The 16,748-nt window shown below is 43.1% G+C and overlaps 1 pseudogene; it reads right to left on the reverse strand.

Moving 5' to 3' along the window:
- Positions 1 to 13,128, reverse strand: part of LOC121586873 — a 30,537-nt pseudogene extending 17,409 nt beyond the window's left edge.
- Between the last annotated feature and the right edge of the window lie 3,620 nt (positions 13,129 to 16,748).

Below are 16,748 nucleotides of genomic sequence, written 5' to 3' on the forward strand. Positions count from 1 at the left end.
CTTCATTTTCAAAGCTGGTTTGCCCCTTAGGGCCACCGTGAATATCTCCACTTCTGTATGACTACGTCAGAGGACATCAGTATTAATATGCACCTTATACCCACTAACTGTTTGATAACTATTGCAACCCCACTACTGCAACCCCATTTTAGTAAATGACTAAAATGTAATGATCCAAACACAGCGTCACAGAAAGGCTGTTTGCTTCTCGTTTTATATGAAATAGCGACAACGAGCTAAGCTATGCTCAGTTAGCTTTCCCACGTTATATATTATAATGGCATATCAAATAACACAATATTTCACCCGCATAAACCCTTATGTCTCTAGTAAACATGCACACCAAATAAAGCCTCAAACCAACCCAGGCCTATGCCCCATTCTTATACTCTATGGGGAAATGGTGGATTCCTTATTAGACTGGGCAAACTTCCAGACACATAATAACATGAGAGGGAGGAAGAACAGAACCCGTATGTCTCTTTACTTTACGATTGGAGCACCATAAAGTAGGCACTGCCAGAGTTAGCAACATCCTGTATTTAGAAAAACCCCTCTGGCTATGGAGGCAGCTGTTCAGAACATTGACATTGAAAACGAGGGAGGAGAGAGATGAAAGAAGACCACTGCAGAGGTTTGCCCGGGGTAGTTTTTGGTACACCAAATCACGTCCCACTTCCCTATTAAACCTGCCCTGAACGATAATAAGGTTATCCAGCAGAGAGAGAGAGAGAGAGAGAGAGAGAGAGAGAGAGAGAGAGAGAGAGAGAGAGAGAGAGAGAGAGAGAGAGAGAGAGAGAGAGAGAGAGAGAGAGAGAGAGAGAGAGAGAGAGAGAGAGAGAGAGAGAGAGAGAGAGAGAGAGAGAGAAAGAGAGAAAGAGAGAAAGAGAGGGAAAGAGCGAGAAATAAAAAAGAGAGAGAGAAAAGCTTTTGATAGACAATAAGTGAGACAAAAGAACAGGGGATAGAGGAGAAAGAAGAGGAGTAGAGATAGACAGGAAGAGACGAGAGAGAGGAAGAAGAGACGAGAGAGAAATATAGGATATGTAGAGAGGAGAGAGGGAGAGAAGGAGAGGAAAAGAGGGAGAGGGTTATGCTTTCAGCAGAGTCACCTTCATCTATTTTCAAGCATCACAGGTGTTCCTGTGGCATTTTCAAAACGCTGACTCATCCCTTAGTGGCTGACTTTTCTATTTCAAACACTAAAGTTCCTATGTGTTCACACCGGTACATTGTGACCTACTTAGACACGTACTTCTGAAAGAACTCTGTACCTGCAGAGGTGTTCTAGGTGCACTTAAACACCTCTTACTTGTGTGAGTAACTCTGAATATGAGTGTCTGCTCAATATTCTTAGATTGCCGGCAGCTAGATTCAGCATTGTACAGTGTAGTTATTTTGGGTTAGCATAGGCCTGAAAACCCATTCATCATCATCATCACCATTCAAAGATATCATCACCATCACCATTCAAGATATCATCACCATTCAAGATATCATCACCATCACCATTCAAGACATCATCACCATTCAAGACATCACCATCACCATTTAAGATATCATCATCATCAGAATCACCATTCAAGACATTGACCAAGACTTCCCAGTGAGTGAAAAAACATCTACTGACACACCATCACCACCAAATGAATAACCCAAGAACACCAAAAACGTGAGACATAAAATATGAAGACAGCGTAAATGAACCCATATATTCACACCAAAGTATGAAGTATATAAATGCAGGGACTGAACAAAATGTAGAGGGAGGGAGGAAAAACCATAACCCATTACCCATAGAAAAAAAAAACTAAAGGTGGATTTGAATTTGGAAGGTGAAGATGATTTGGTAATCAACCATTGAACACAGGCAGGCGATTGGATTGGAGACAGCGGGGAGAAAAAAAAAAACGGTGGAGGAAAAAAACACTAAAATGTGAACGGATATGAAAAGGGGGCGTTCCCGGAAAAGGGGGCCTGGCGTGTCTTACTTCTGTTGGGGGAGTTCCAGAGGGTGGCGGAGGACTTGGACAGTCTCTGGTTTATAACCGACTCCACGTGTTTGGGCAGGTTGACCGCCGACACCGAGCATCTGCCTGCGAAGCCAAGAGAGTAGTCCACAGAGATGGTGGGTCACACTGTTTCACAGGGGAGGGAGGGAGACCTCCAGGATGTGTCACGGTGATATCAATCCCCCCCCAGACACACATACATACAGCAAACATCCAAATACTAAAATGGTATATTTCCAGAGGGAAACTATTTCTGATTCCATAAAGAAACAAAATAATAAAATCTCTGTATTGAACGTTTCATCTGACAGTGTTATTTGACATTCCTTTTGACATGGAGATGACGGGAAACAGAATAGAAATTCAAACTGTCAAAGTGTCATGTCAAAGTATACTTCGAGGAGCCTCCACCAACAATCGAATACAATCTGGAAATAATGCAACTAGGGGCTTTTTCTATGCATGGAAAAAAATATTCAAATAAATATTGTGTTGAGTCTAGTTGGTCATGCATCATTCAGTTAGATCTTGATATTCAAAATAGACACACTTGACTGTTTGTGAAAGAGTGCCACCAAAACAACCTTGAAAACCTCCTGCACTGAAAACTACTGACTATCAACGGACTGTGAACACGTCTAACCTGCAATGACATGATTAGAATGTAAATGTAAAAGAGTATACGTCCCGTCTTTGTCCCAACCTGAGCCTGCCGTACACAAAGTAGTAACAGTGTTTTTTGTTACCACAACATGTTGCACTACACAAACTAATACCAATGTCAGTCAACACAACTGACACAAATGTAACACAACTGACACACATGTAACACAACTGACACCTAGGAGTGAACTACTGCGACAACCCACTGATTAAACACCATTCCCCTCCAGACCCTCTAATAGAGACTTATCAAGTGAACATTGTGCCCTTTATTAAATGCCACCAGACATACGACAGTATAGTCGAATGTTAATGGGGGAATTGGATGTCTCTGTCTCTGTCCTCAATGTCCCTCCTCAGATATGGGTCTGTTGTTGTTACTGATGGATTCTCAGTAGTCCACTGTATCCTGTTTGTTTACGCTTGTTACCGTTCAGTCTTTCTTTTCCTTCTCCTTTTCTTTCTACCTTTCAGTCTTTGACAGTTGAGTGCAATGGGTCTGAAAGAGGAGGCTGGGGGGGCAGGTTGATTTGGCGGTCAACATTCGGCATTACTTACGGCTCATAAGGGACGGAGCCTGGTCCCAGATCTGTTTGTGCTGTCTTGCCAAAGTAGACGTTGGCAAGACAGCACAAACAGATCTGGGACCAGGCTATAAGTGATTCCATGACGTAAGATATTATACTGTATATGAGACCCCCCGATATTTAGACTTGCAAAGGTGGAGAACAGCAGAGAGAGAGAGAGAGACATCACTGCTTCATACACCTCTTACCAAGTACATTGCTGTTACCGACCATTTGATTTGAAGGGGCATTTGGCAACATTAATCAATGCTAGCTAAACATTAATTAACCACTATTCTGATGTGTGTTGATGATCGACCCCGTTACTGCAGGCTATTAAGCACCTGCATATGGAATCACATTGAAGAATCAATACTTTCTCCGTATCCACGGGCTAATGACCCTGAATTAAACAACCAGTCAAGCAGTAGCCTACACTATGTGCCTGAGTTTGGTCGTGCGGATAAGGCCACCGCCTTCGGGACATACAGTATGTAACCCTGCTTGCGTGGGTTCGAATCCCGGTCGAACCCAGGACTCTTCTTCACACTACTTATATTCACTCTGTGTCCCCTTCATTCCTTTCAATAAAACATGAAAAAATATAAAATCCTTTAATAAATTGTACACTGTAGAAGCACCAGAGACCCTACAAAAACAGGGGGAAAGAGAATAAGGGGATTACTTTTGAGTATGTCGCACAAACGCAGACCGGAAAACATTGGTCAGAATTGTTTGTGTCTCGCAGGGCATCGCTACATATCTGACACCATCACAGCCCCACCCCCCACATATACACCTCAACCATGCCTGGACATCACATATTCACCTCAGCCTTGTCATCACCCAGCTATTTCCTCGCGGAATGAAGCCAATGTTCCCTCCCTCTGCAGGGAAATTAGACTACTGTAGTGTGGCACATTCCAGCAAGAGCAGATATGGACGTCAACCCACCTGTCGTGTGTGTGTATGCCTGCGCACACGTGTGTGATAGCTCAGAGTGATTTAATTAGAGATAACTATGTATCCGTGTTGAGGTTGAGAGGAGCTGTTAAGCAGTGTAGGCTGATTGATGCCAGACTGAATCATGGAGAACCACCTCTGCTTAATAGGGTTGAAGGTGACTATATACTGTAAAGTGAGTGGCCTAATTTATGGTTTACTTAAGTGCAAAACAACCGTAAGACTGTGAAAATATGGCACGGTAGAATATAATAATAATAATAATAATAATAATAATATGCCATTTAGCAGACGCTTTTATCCAAAGCGACTTACAGTCATGCGTGCATACATTTTTGTGTATGGGTGGACCCGGGGATCGAACCCACTACCTTGGCGTTACAAGCGCCGTGCTCTACCAGCTGAGCTACAGAATGTGAATGTCTGCACAGTAGTACCCTTCTCACACTACTGAAGCGAGCCAAAACGAGCTGTACTGCACTGGCCTGATAACGCATCCACCATAGTTGCTGGAACTGTGCTGGGAAGGACCATGTGAAAAGAACTGATCCAAGCCAAAACAGTTGTTCGGCTCAGCACGATAGTGTAAAATGTATATAGGTGAGGCAGTTGTCTTTGTAGGAAGGAGAGGCTTTGGCAGTGTCTGGGTCTGTGGGTTCTGGTTCTGGGTTCCTCTTTCAGCGGTAGGTACTCACTTTCTCTCTGGCTGGATTTCTGGCTGAAGCCTCCGGCCCAGGACAATCTCTGCTGACGGATCTCAGCCCAGGTCTTCTTAGTGGACCGCTGGAGGGCAGCCTCATACCGCTCCTGCATACCAAACATGGAGAAATACTAGGTTAGTACTAGTTAATAATTCTCTAACCCATTCTCTTCTAGTTACCCACCCACCTTATTCTCTTTTTTTGTTAAGGCGAGTGGAATTCCACCCTCCTTTAGTATTTTTCTGACCCTCATTGAAACGGTGTGGAAATAGATGGAGGAGACAGGTTAGGCGGACGTGGGGATTGAACCCACAATCATCAGGGCTCTAATATTGGCTTGCTGTGAGGAGTATTACCACCCGTTCTGGGGTGAAGTTTCCCCTAGGTACAGATCTAGGATCAGCTGCCCATCCCCCAATACTAACCTTTGCCATTAGTGAGGAAAATGCAAAAACTGACCTAAGATCAGCGTCTAGGGGATACTTCACCCTTCTCCCTCACAACCCACCTTGTTCTTCTCTAGTTTCTGTTTCTGCCTCTCCTCCAGGGCGGCGCGACGTTTCTCTGTCTTGATCCGCTGCTCCTCCAGCTTCCTGCGCCGCTCGTCCAGCTGGCTCTCCCTCAGCTGCCGGGCCTTTTCCTCTTTGTCCAACCACTGGGACTTCTTCGCCGCTACAGGAGAACCACATCAGGAGGGTTAGAGAGAAATTGGTTTCAAGAGAGAACTCTCTCTCTCTCTCTCTCTCTGAGGCCCTGTTCAAATGTTTCAAAATTGCATCATTCCTTTCTCCCTTCCTTGAGGTAATCACTAATTAGAAATGACTGGACAAGTGAAAGCCATGTGGGGGAGCCCTCTCTCTCTTCCTCTTTTTTGACTATCTTCTATTCTCTCTTTGAATACCGTACCCTTGCAGCTGATATGCAGAGCCCTGTTGCATTGTTAGATGTTGACCAACATTTTAACGTTGTTTTGCTATGGACAAAAAATGGAGTCCCTTGTGTTTTAATCTGCAGTAAACAGTATTTAAAGTATTTTTTAAATGAAACACAAATGCCTCTTCACTCTGATGTTGACTGTGCTTTCAAATCTAAAATCCCTCTGAAGTGCGCGTGTGTGAAGCAGTGTTTCTTTTCAACAGGGAATTTCCACTTTCCCTCAGATATAAATTGAATTACTTGACTTTGCACAGAGCGACACAGAGGCAGCATTATGCTAGGTTCAGCTGATACCCCTGGACTGACACTTTACCACGTTAATTGCATCAATCTCCCTACGCCAGTTTCAATAAACTGCACGCTTTGATATGGTAAGCGTCCCCATCCCCTGAGCCATTCATTATGCCACCACCTCTATGACTGCGGCTGCATCTCAAATAGCACCTTATTCCCTACATAGTGCACTACTTTTTGACCAGAGCCCTATGGGGAAATAGGGCACTAAATAGGCAACAGGGTACCATTTGGGACACAACATGCCTCTCTCTCTTTGCACATAAGCCACTATATATTTTGGCTTTATTGGATAAACCCCCATGAACGATCAGCTTCTTTGAGGGGGGTGGGGGGGTACTTGACGCAACAAAAGCAACTGGTTATTTGGCGGTTATCAGATTAAGTTATGGGAACGCTGGGGCAACATTGGAGGCAAACACTTAGATTTATCGCAAGGTGCACAGCTGTGCTTTTATCTGAGAGAAGTAGGCTCAAAAAGCATCAGGAAACAAAAAGCACCATTACGCCATGCCACAGCAGGCCAGAGGTCCCCAGTACTAACAAAATGAGTTCCTACGTCTTATCTGCTACAATGAGTGTGCATTTCGGTTCAACTTAATTACTTTTAATAACAGTACTTTGAGTCTAGTAAGGCAAGGGCATATTATTAACTTCTGTCGATGCAAAGCTTTGAGGGCTAGCAGTAGAGGTAATTGCGTGCAGACCGTCTTGGGTTTCAGCCTTGTGGAAATCTGAAGTATGGGGAGTGAGAAGGAGGGAGTGTGGGAGGAGGGAGGAGGAAGGAGAAGTAAGGCTTCCAGTGTCCACAGAGGCAACATTTAAGAGCTGGCTTTGGATGGAGAATCATACAGCTCTCGCCTTCACTGCCTCAAAAGGCACTCCGACTTGTCACAGTGAGAGTATGACAGACTGCACATTGCCCTCACACATCAAATATGTGACAGTGTGAGTGTGACAATGACAAGGCCCACATGAGATCTTGGCACATTGACAGTGAGCAGCACAGTGGCCATGTTAATCTAGAACATGTATAGCATTGAGGAGTAGGAAAAAGATAATGCTATAGGGAACTGTTATAACGCTGGTGTCAAATAGACAATTATTTAGTGCAATAAATGCATACTTTCAGTTAATAACTGATCTTAGATAATTGACTAATGTCCCTAGTGATATGATTTCAGTTTTGACATCTGTCATTGTTTGAATAGGATGGCGTAGTGCCAGTTAAGCCAATAAAAAAGTGTGTGTGTGTGTGTGTGTGTGTGTGTATGTGTGCATATTGAAGAGATCAACCGCACTACATTTCCCTGTGGATGTGACTTAAATACGGTCCTCTTTCCCTTCATCACCCCTAATGTTTCCCTGCATTGACACTCAACATCTAGGTCTGCTAGGCAGCAGCTCGAGCCATTAAATAATCATTAACTGAGACCTGTTCCCTCCCTGTCCACATTAAGTATGCATTACACTCTAAAGAGAGCCAAGAATGGACAACTCATATGGTCACAGGGCCAAACATGTCTTCTTGGGCCAAAGTGGACATTTCATGCATTACTCAGCAGAGGCCTATCAAAATACTAAAACATACAGGGAGAAAATACGATCTCGTTTGAGGGGAAAAAGGAAAACAATGGAACATTATAGCCTACATTTGAAGAAGACACAGTACGCTCCAGCTGTTGATACAGTATATAAATATATACAAATTTGTGGAACAAACAGCTGACTGAAGACCGGACGGCCGGGCATTCACGCAGTTGAGTCCGTTTATGCGGTAACATGGACACTACAACGTGATGAAACTTTGTTGCTCTTTGTTGAAACAAGCAAGGTGTTGTAGCAAATTAGTCTTCATTTGCTACAACACAGGCTTGGAACCTCACAGGCTTGGAACCTCTAACCCTGGCAACTTGACTGATAAACTCATTGGTACACTCACAATGGCTGCCTGGTACTGTAATGCAATCATTTCCATGGTAATGTAGAAAGTTCATTCAAAATATTTTTTGTAGAGAGGGTGATTGAGCGACAAACAGACACAATTGTTAAAATCAATCAAGGCAACAGGTCAAAACAGCAGGTCACGGCAACAAGAATCACCACCACCACCACCACTACCACCATGGACACATAGGGTGTGGCTTACCTTGTATCTGGCCGAGCTTGTCTGGAGGGGGGATGGGTGAAAGGGAAGACAAGAGCAACTGTCAATCATGCAAAGCAGTGCACGTCGCCAGGATGTCACTAGAGCCAAGGACAGCGTGGCTTGTGTAACAAACAAACAAAAACACTCAAGCGGGTGACAGGCAGCCATCTTGACTGACAAAATAAATAGAGCCAGAGACTTGTTAAGGCAACTTGAAGCAGGGCATTGACATATGCTACCATCAATTGAAAACTAGTCTGTATCAATTGACGTTGGGTTAAACATATAAGTTCAGAGCTGGGGACCTTTAAAGCATTTGTGAGTTCAAACAAAAAGGGGTTAGCTAGGCTATTGTTTTAATAAAAAGCACATGAACATTTATTTGGAGCATGCACATTGAAAACTATTATGTGTCTTGAAAGCCAAATACTAAATTATCATTGGCTTGGTTTTCGTTCTCATTGAAGTACTCAGTTTGAGCCGCAGCCTAGGTTGGTTTGACGTTCATCAACGTTTTCCAAATGTTTCTGTGATACATGTGCACACCATCTGTAGGCCTGAAAACAAAGCCAATGCCGACACAACCTAAAACAAAATCTGCCACCACCCCTTACCCCCCAACACTAGGGGGCATCCTCTCCCTGTGTACATAGTTTCCTCCTCTCAACCCCCATCTCAGCTTACCCAGATATTTGGCCTTCTCCTCTCTCCGCTCCTTGGCCAGCTTCTGTCTGTCCTCTGACTTCACTGCGTCTAGGGTGAGAACAAGAGAACAAGAGAAAGAGTGAGAGAGAGGAAGTGAATGTGAGAGGTCATTGTACACAGAGAGAAGCCCCAATCCAGCCCCACAACTGCAGAGGGATAAAACGCTGGAAGCTGGCAGTCAAATCTGGCAACTATATCAGAGCCACATAGAGACTCCACTCTAGTATCTAATAGAAGTGAATGAGCAACGTGGAAAACACTCTGATTAGGACTGGTGGTTAGTCACACCATGGCACACCTTGGCTACAGTTTCCTGGTGAGTATTCATGAGTGAACATGTAATTGCATTCAGTGAAGTAATGGACCTACTCCTAGACAGGATATGGCTATAAACAGGGTTTAATTTTCCCTTGTGCCAAGTCAATAATGGTTTTTCAGCATTCAAGTGTTGATTTATCTTTTCCTACTGTAACATCTCTGGTGTCTGCATTCCTCTGAGCACCTTAACTCATGCCTGGAAAGCATAGTCCTACTGTTACAGGAATTCTACACCCCTTTGTTTAGTATAGATTCTTTGTGGAACATTGCCCCTGACCCATAACCAATTACCAATTTAACCCCAATTGCTTTTGAACGATAATAATAATAATAAATATAATTAGATGATCATGTTGTATATGATTAATTGCATAATTATGACCTAAGCAAAACGCCCTGAATGAATACACCATACTGTAATTATGATGTAATTCTCAAATGCCAAGCACCATTTACTACCTTTTCATGACAATTGATCAGCATTTAACTGGCCAAGTTGAATTCTACTGTATGTGTGAAGGCTTCGAGCATCATCTTCCATCCTTTCCTTCCATACACAGACCACATGTTCTACATCCATGTCACAATTCATACTTCAGTTGATTCTAACACATTCTAACACAATCATCACAGTGCTGAAACAATCCACCAGATAGGGCAGAACAGCAGCAGCCTCCCTATAACATCCTCTGACCCACTTTGACACTAGGTCTGATTATGTATACTGCTGTAAAAAGCTCTAGTGTGTGCGTGTGTGTGTGTGTAATTTACTTGTTTTGAAAGGAATAGAGGAGCAGTTTGATGCATAGCTCTCATGGCAGACTGTAAAGACAAAGTAGCTAGCTAGCGCACACATGATTTGGTTCTGGGTTCCGAGTTTAATGCATAGGGAACTTTTGTCTGGGCATATCCAATGGGTATCCTTTAAATGGACCACTTCTCTCAATGGATGAAGATGGGACTGCTTTTCTGGCTATATAGTGCCTTCAGAAAGTATTCATATCCCTTGAATTATTCCATATTTTGTTGTGTTACAGCCTGAATTCAAAATTGATTAAATATTTTTAACAATCTCACCCATCTACACACAATAGCCCACAATGACAAAGTGAAAATATGTTTTTAGAAATATGTGCAAATTTATTGAAAAGGAAATACAGAAATATCTAATTTACATAAGTATTTCAAGCAGATTTAAGTCAAAACTAACTCGGCCACTTCACTGTCTTCATCGTAAGTAAATCCAGTGTAGATTTGGCCTTGTGTTTTTGGTTATTGTCCTGTGTACAGGCTTCCTTCTTTTCACTCTTGTCAATTAGGTTAGTTAGTATTGTGGAGTAATTACAATGTTGTTGATCCATCCTCAGTTTTCTCCTATCACATAAACTCTAACTGTTTTAAAGTCAACATTGGCCTCATGGTGAAATCCCTGAGAGGTTTCCTTCCTCTCCAGCAACTGAGTTAGGAAGGACGCCTTTATCTTTGTAGTGACTGGGTGTATTGATACACCATCCAAATCGTAATTAATAACTTGCTTAAATTAATATTCAATGTCTGCTTTTTATTATTATTACCCATCTACCAATAGGTGCCCTTCTTTGCGAGGCATTGGAAAACCTCCCTTGTCTTTGTGGTTGAATCTGTGTTTGAAATTCCCTGCTCGAATGAGGGCCCTTACAGATAATTGTATGTGTGGGGTACAGAGATGATGTTGTCATTCAGAAATAATGTTAAACACTATTATTTCATACAGGGGGAGTCCATACAACTTATTATGTGACTTGTTGAGCAAATGTTTACTACTGAACTTATTTAGGCTTGCCATAACAAAGGGGTTGAATACTTATTGACTCAAGACGTCAGCTTTTCATTTTAAATGAATTTGTAAAAATGTCTAAAAACATAATTCCACTTTGACATTATGGGGTATTGTGTGTAGGCCATTGACAAAAAATCTCAATTTAATCAATTTTTAAGGCACTGTATTTATGTCCATGGGAAATCCACAATAAAGTTTTACAGTAAAAACCAAGTCTCCATAGCAACAAATAACAAGTGCCATGGAGAGGGCTTTGGGGGAGCTGTGTGTGTGTGTGTGTGTGTGTGTGTGTGCGACATGCGTGTGTACGTGTGTGGCTGAACTGAAGCAGTCATAGTGAAGAGTAAAATCACTGGTCCTTTAAAGATCTCTTGAAAACACAGGGACCCTAACAACCTCCCAGGAGGCAAGGGACCGCCGCTGGCCAAGTGCCATGAGCTGTCAGACACGAGGCCGAGATGTGCCAAAGTTTAATTAAAGCGACCATTATGGAGGTAATGCTCTCAAAGGCATGCCTTGCCATTTAATTTAGCTAATTAAGAGCTGCAGAGTGTTTCTCATCCTTTTCCTCTTCCTCCTACCCGCAGGGTAAGATAAAACACAGAGGTAAGCTTGCATGACTGAGCAGAAAGGCACCCTGAAGGAGAGGAAGTGACAGAAGTCGTTTTAGAAGTTTGTTGACTTATTGGTGCTCAAACGCTTCTAACAGACCTTCCAGAGACATAACATTATACGCCTTATCATAAGCCACTACAAAGGCTCATACATGCTTATAACAGGTTATAAAGCATTATAACTGTAGGCTTTAAGTAAAGTGTTACCAATATCTTTTACATTACAAAAGCTGATCCAAGATCTGTTATCTACTGAGGGTCCTGCAGTTCAATTCCGACGTCACTAAAATGATCTCCTTGATCTGATCTGGCACACCAAAATCAGAATTCTAATTTGGCGTTACTGTGATCATTTCGGGAAATCAGTCAGTAGAACTATTTTGGTTCAGCTCTGCCACATCACGCTACGGTTAAATAGACCATGACCACAGTCAATAGATTAAAGGACAGAGAGAAAGTAAGTTTATGTTCACAAAACCCCCCAAACACGTGTTTGCATGTGCTACATTAGCCAGCGCTCGGGGCAGGACAAGTAGTGGCATTGTGGAAACAAAGGTGGTGGTGGTGCAGCGGGTCAAGCTAGTCTAAATGCCCCCCTGGCATCACTCAGTGAAATGTGATGCCCAGTCAGGTTCATTCCTCCAACTTTCATTAGAGACCGGAGGTGATTAGCAAGCAGGCTAGCTTTAGCCCTTTAGCGATTAGACGGTTAGCGAATAGCATTAGCCATCCACTCAACATTACATCATAAATTACAACAAAAATAACATTTTTGGCTCAATTCTATAAACCCACAACACAATTCTAGCTTAATGGATTTTGTCATGTGAGCTGTAAGCGCTGTAACTAACCCCCTGCACCAGGTCTATTGGATTTACCCCCAGCACTGAAAGCCTGTGGTCAGTATAATTCTGGACTGAACCATTTTGTTTTCCCGAGGGGTCGGATGATATCACCTGGGCACTGAGGTAATAGATCAATAATCACAGGGCACTGCTAAAGATAGCCTTTATTACACAACCATGGACATCGATTGCTGTGTTCCTACCACTGAAAATGGTCATAAGCTACTTCAAATGTTCTATGGTAGATAGAAACACATACTAATGGTAAGCCATTTTCACACCATTTCCTTTATTACCGGTAACACCACAGTATAGGGAGACTTACCTTTATTAGGTTTGGGGCTAGGACTTGAGACAGGCATGGGCGACGTTGGTGTAGCAGGTGACTTCGGGATGACGTCCAGTTTCGTGGGGGTCCCCACTCTCCTTTCCTTGTCCTTTTTCGTGTTGGTTTCCATTATCTGGGCTGCGCCTGTTTTATGGGGGCCTGTCACCCCCTCAGTGTATTCCTTTGTGGCGTTTGGGTCCTGAGCCAGGTGGGGAGCTGGTCGGAGAACGAGAGAAAAATAAGCCAGGTGAGAAAGTGAGAAGCGTAACACCACAGTATAGAGATGGAATTAAACCGGTCCTCATTCCAAAGCTACAGCTTGTCTGGAGGTGGGTCTGAGTGAGGTATTGCTCTACTTCATAGTCTCTAGAAGGTAACAGGTGCAACAGGTGGAGTCAAGGTCTATTAGGAAACCACTTCTCCATGGGATAACTTTATATAGCACACTGCTTATGATCATAAAATGCTTAGGATCATAATGCACATACCTGCAGTTTACTGTACATACATACTGTACCAGCAAGTCATAGTATGAGATCAACAGAGAACACAGGCATTGTGCATTGTGGTCTCTGCTGAGCTACTCAACTAACTCTCAGCTTCAATAATGTAAAACAATAAACACACAACAATGATAAAGCACAGCATGACAAAAACAATATGATACATCTCACCCACTGGCAAACCTTGAAGTCTAAATGACACAAGATATGCTTAATCCACTAGCACTCTAATAGTTACAAGATCTCCATTCTCTGGTCTGGTTCTCTAACTTTACCCCACACTCCTCTCCCAGAACGACCGGCAGATTTATCGACAGTCAGGGCTGAGTGAATTCTCTCACTGGCAGAACAAAACAAGGTAATTGCCTCTCTGCCTCTTGATGATTCTACCGGGGAGGAACAGATTGATTTAGTGAGAGGAGGGGGAAAATACATGCAGGTTCCTCTCTTTATGAAAAAGGTCATCATTAATTTAGCCAAACAGACATTTTTTAAAAGGTGTAATCTGTAGTTTCATACTAAAAAGTATTGTCTGGTCTTTTTGAGTAAACTGAACACTGATTAGGTGGCTTACGTGGCACCATGTTTGTTATTGTGTGTGTACAGTTTAATTGGACCTTGATTGTGTATGCATTTCATCCTGTGACCACGTAAGACAATGGAATTAAAGGTTGCACCTGCAAAAACCTTTAGAATTAGAAACAGTTGGACAGGGGGCGGCATAGTTATGCAAGCGGCGAAGTGAAAATTGTCGATCCTGACAAGGACTTAACCTAATTGTCCTGTAAGTCGTCTGGAGAGATAATGAAAATGTAAATGTAAAATGTGTTGGTTGCGAGAGCTCTACGGCTGGGTCAGTGCCTCAGTGGCAGTGTGACTCACACTTTGCAGCTTGAGCCTGAAGCTCCCTGCTCAAACATAACTTTGCCCAGGCTTTGGAGGCCTCACAAAGGCATAGGGGGAAATATTTGGCTCCTTTGTCCACTCAGCACTGTCGCCCTACATTCCCTATGCAACATTCAGCAGTGAGCCGAGTTTCTTCCACATAGTCTTTCAGGGTAAACGCTGGGGCAACGTGCTTTAAATGATTCATCCAGGGCTAAAAACAATGACGGTGGAGAAAGTATGTCACAAACCATAGACAGGGATTCTGTGCAACACAGTGGCAAGTATGATAATCACACAAAGCAAAAAGTCATTATGAGTACTAGTATCAAATCTAGTTGCAGTAGTATAGAAATGAACAGTAGGTGTATAGAAATTGAATGACTAGAACGGACATTCTATTTCTATGGGAACAGGCCTCCTCCATATTGACATGTCATTCTGTCACCTGCCATCTGTTGTACAGTCTACCTGGCATAGAGAGACACACACAGCTAACCAGACCTCCTCCATCACATACACTAGGTATTTTGGGGGGACGCTGGCAGGCACCTGGCAGAGCGAAACCTGTGTGAATTATACATGTTATGGTCTGCTTGAGGAAGTGATGAAAATAAGACTGGCATTCAGGCAACCTGCTGCTTAGCTCCACAGAGAAGAGAGTGGATGGGCATGGGTAGCCAACCAAGTCAACAGTGAGAACCAATGCATTATTACCACAAAAAAGAAGGACCCACTCCATGAAGCATATTGTATATCAATATCAACACCATTTGACATTTCAACTTTTAATTGGTTCACAACATCCGAGAGTGCTACTTTCATGTTACAAGAAGCATTCTAGTACCTCCTAGCTACTCCTCTAGTCATAACTGACTGAGCTCTTCTGCATCCCTCTGTTGACATAGACATCAGACCTCATGGAAAAGACAAGCCAGAGCTCAGCTCATGGAAAAGCTCATATCATCAGTTATGGAATGAGAGCATTTACTCTGATGACCCTTAGTTGGACATCGGCAGAGAGAGAGAGAGAGAGAGAAGAGAGAAGAGAGGAGAGGAGAAAGGAGAGAGGAGAGAGAGAGAGAGAGAGAGAGAGAGAGAGTGAGTGTGCTGGCATGCGAGATGAGCTGAGACGAGACAGATACACTGCGGTCCCCTTCTCAAAGCCTGCCACTGTTAAATAAGTACTGGGCCAGCGATGTGGATGTGCTCAGTGATGTACTCAGAGAGAGAGGAGCCATTGTTGGGGTCTCTGTATGGCAACGGGCCTGCTGCCAAACACACTGCAATGACAGGGAGAAGAGTCAGAGGGGAAGATATATAGAGAGGGGTAAACAGAACGAGGGCAGAGAGAGAGGACAGAGAGAGATATATATAAAAGGGGGGATATATGGAGAAAAGGAGAGAGAAAAAGAAAGAGGGACAGAGTAAGAGTGTGCAGAGGATGGCAACTAGAATCCCTCATCATAAGGGGATTTAGTGGGTGATCATGGGCGTTGGCTAACTTGGATGCATACCACAAACCCATGTGAAACCAAACAAACAAGTGAAAATAAGTTAAACCAAAACACAAAGCCTAGCCTACACAGAATTAAAATATGTACTGACAGAAGAACATAGAGTGAAGGAATAACACAGCTTCCACATTCGAGAACAAAAATGTCGGAGCCCATATTTAGTTGGGGGTTTGTGACTATTTTGCCCAAAGCCGAATGGGTGAAGTCACTCTCCAGTCTCCACCACCCAAAATTACCACCACTGGACTTCCTTTTCCTTCCCCCTCTTTCCTCCATCTTATGCTCTGACAATGTGGGAGGTTGTGATATCATCCACATGGGACAGTTAGAAATCTGGAACTATGTAATGATCAACCTAACACCTCTTTCCACCCTGGCTCCGTCACAGACTGCAGGCAAAGACAGACCACATCTCAATGGATCAAACTGACTCACAAGAAGGAGACAAAGTGCCCCAAAGAGACAACATCACAATGCCACAAAACCAACTCCTGATGTGCCCTTTTGAGTGGATGAGAGAGCGCTAAATTACATATTCTACTAAGAATGAAAGTTGCGGGAAAGTTTTCAATACACTTTAACAATAGCTATGATTGCTTTTATATTAAAAGATCAAATGCAAAGCAATCTGCCTATTCGAGATTTGCTGAGTCCCTGCCTCTCTGTGACCTAACAGCCAGGTCAGAAAATTGCAGTCGTATTGAGCAAAGTAATTAAAAACTTTTGTTGTGAACCCCAGCCCACACATCACACAACCACAACACTGGTAGATGAAAAAAATACATTGAACCTTTCTTTCCCTTTTTATTACTATTACCCTACTTGAAATACAGTCGCACACGTACGTGTTACATTCCCTGGGCTAGATATGGCGAGGTAGAATCCAAAGGTCACAGCCAGTGCAGTCTTGACAGACAGGTAGTGTTGCTC

Source organism: Coregonus clupeaformis, unplaced genomic scaffold, assembly GCF_020615455.1.
Source record: "Coregonus clupeaformis isolate EN_2021a unplaced genomic scaffold, ASM2061545v1 scaf0152, whole genome shotgun sequence".
NCBI classification, from domain to species: Eukaryota; Metazoa; Chordata; class Actinopteri; order Salmoniformes; family Salmonidae; genus Coregonus; species Coregonus clupeaformis.